This window comes from Oncorhynchus masou, unplaced genomic scaffold (genome assembly GCF_036934945.1).
Source record: "Oncorhynchus masou masou isolate Uvic2021 unplaced genomic scaffold, UVic_Omas_1.1 unplaced_scaffold_1039, whole genome shotgun sequence".
NCBI classification, from domain to species: domain Eukaryota; kingdom Metazoa; phylum Chordata; class Actinopteri; order Salmoniformes; family Salmonidae; genus Oncorhynchus; species Oncorhynchus masou.
This window is the reverse complement of record NW_027000090.1, coordinates 107,501-110,000: the sequence shown is the minus strand read 5'-3', so window position 1 is coordinate 110,000 and position 2,500 is coordinate 107,501. Positions and strand designations below refer to the sequence as shown.

The 2,500-nt window shown below is 47.2% G+C and overlaps 1 protein-coding gene across 1 annotated transcript in view; it reads right to left on the bottom strand.

The window, feature by feature from the left end:
• LOC135528809 (netrin receptor DCC-like) overlaps window positions 1-2,500 on the bottom strand; it is a gene marked incomplete at its 5' end in the record, with an annotated part of 225,105 nt that overhangs the window by 116,141 nt on the left and 106,464 nt on the right. The gene's annotated exons all lie outside the window — the stretch shown is intronic.

Here is a 2,500-nt window from a genome sequence, read left to right as displayed (position 1 = left end):
GCCCTCGAACGGATTCTATTTCTATGAATACAGCCCTCGACCGGATTCCATTTCTATGAATACAGCCCTCTTAATAGACCAGAACCAGACTGAGAGGTGCTGAGAAGTGTGTGTGTGAATTATTACACTGTAAGTACAGCCTCGGAACACATGGGAGCGTTCAATGAAGGAACAAAATGGAATAATACAGTTCAGTTCTAAAAATAAACCCAAACAGTCGCCAGCCCTTGAGAGAACCGCTGGAGAGAACAGCTAGAGAAAACAGCTGTAGAACAGCTAGAGGGAAACTATAGAGGGAACAGCTGGAGAGAACCGCTGGAGAGAACAGCTGGAAAGAACAGCTAGAGAACAGCTAGAGGGAACAGCTAGAGGGAACAGCTGGAGAGAACAGCTGGAGAGAATAGCTGGAGAAAAAAGCTAGAGAGAACAGCTACAGAGAACAGCTGGAGAGAACAGCTAGAGAAAACAGCTGTAGAACAGCTAGAGGGAAACTATAGAGGGAACAGCTGGAGAGAAAAGCTGGAGAGAACAGCTGGAAAGAACAGCTAGAGAACAGCTAGAGGGAACAGCTAGAGGGAACAGCTGGAGAGAACAGCTGGAGAGAATAGCTGGAGACAAAAGCTAGAGAGAACAGCTACAGAGAACAGCTGGAGAGAAGAGCTTGTGAGAACAGCTGGAGAGAGCAGCGAGTGAGAACAGCTGGAGAACAGCTCGTCAGAACAACTAGAGAGAACAGCTAGAGAGAACCACTGGAGAGAACAGCTGGAGAGAAAAGCTAGAGAGAACAGCTGGAGAACAGCTCGTGAGAACAGCTAGAGAGAAAAGCTAGAGAGAACAGCGAGAGAGAACAGCTGAAGAGAACAGCTAGAGAGAACAGTTGGACAGAACAACTTGAAAAAAGAGCTAGAGAGAATAGCTGGAGAAAAAGCTAGAGAACAGTTGGAGAGAACAGCTAGAGAACAGTTGGAGAGAACAGCTAGAGAATAGTTGGAGATAACAGCTATAGAACATTTGGAGAGAACAGCTAGAGAACAGCTAGAGGTAACAGCTAGAGAGAACAGATAGAGAACCGTTGGAGAGAACAGTTGGAGAGAACAGTTGGAAAGAACAGCTAGAGAATAGTTGGAGAGAACAGCTAGAGAGAACAGCTAGAGAATAGCTGCAGAGAACAGCTGGAGAGAACAGCTGGAGAGAACAGCTGGAGAGAACAGCTAGAGAGAGCAGCTAGAGAGAACAAATAGAGAACCGTTGGAGAGAACAGTTGGAGAGAACAGTTGGAAAGAACAGCTAGAGAATAGTTGGAGAGAACAGCTAGAGAGAACAGCTAGAGAATAGCTGCAGAGAACAGCTGGAGAGAACAGCTGGAGAGAACAGCTGGAGAGAACAGCTAGAGAGAACAGCTGGAGAGAACAGATGGAAAGAACAGCTAGAGAGAACAGCTGGGGAGAAATAGCTGGAGAGAACAGCTGTAGAGAACAGCTGGAGAGAACAGCTAGAGAGAACAGCTGGAGAGAACAGCTAGAGAGAACAGCTGGAGAGAACAGCTAGAGAGAACAGCTGGAGAGAACAGATGGAGAGAACAGCATTATTCTCAGTCCCTAACTACCACTATCTCTACTTGATATTCTAGTCCCATCAATCCTCCCAGAATGGAGTCAGGGTTCTCTTTGTTGAGTAGGAGTCAGGTGAACAGGTGGAGAACAGCTGTAGAACAGCTAGCGAGAACAGCGAGAGAACAGGTGGAGAACAGCTAGAGAACAGCTAGAGAGAACAGGTGGAGAACAGCTAGAGAACAGCAAGCGAGAAAAGCTAGAGAGAACAGGTGGAGAACAGCAAGCGAGAACAGCTAGAGAGAACAGCTGGAGAACAGCTGGAGTACAGCTAGAGAGAACAGCTGGAGAGAACAGATGGAGAGAACAGCTGGATAACAGCTGGAGAACAGCTGGAGAGAACAGATGGAGAGAACAGCATTATTCTCAGTCCCTAACTACCACTATCTCTACTTGATATTCTAGTCCCATCAATCCTCCCAGAATGGAGTCAGGGTTCTCTTTGTTGAGTAGGAGTCAGGTGAACAGCTGGAGAACAGCTGGAGTACAGCTAGAGAGAACAGCTGGAGAGAACAGCTAGAGAGAACAGCTGGAGAGAACAGCTAGAGAGAACAGCTGGAGAGAACAGATGGAGAGAACAGCATTATTCTCAGTCCCTAACTACCACTATCTCTACTTGATATTCTAGTCCCATCAATCCTCCCAGAATGGAGTCAGGGTTCTCTTTGTTGAGTAGGAGTCAGGTGAACAGGTGGAGAACAGCTGTAGAACAGCTAGCGAGAACAGCGAGAGAACAGGTGGAGAACAGCTAGAGAACAGCTAGAGAGAACAGGTGGAGAACAGCTAGAGAACAGCAAGCGAGAAAAGCTAGAGAGAACAGGTGGAGAACAGCAAGCGAGAACAGCTAGAGAGAACAGCTGGAGAACAGCTGGAGTACAGCTAGAGAGAAC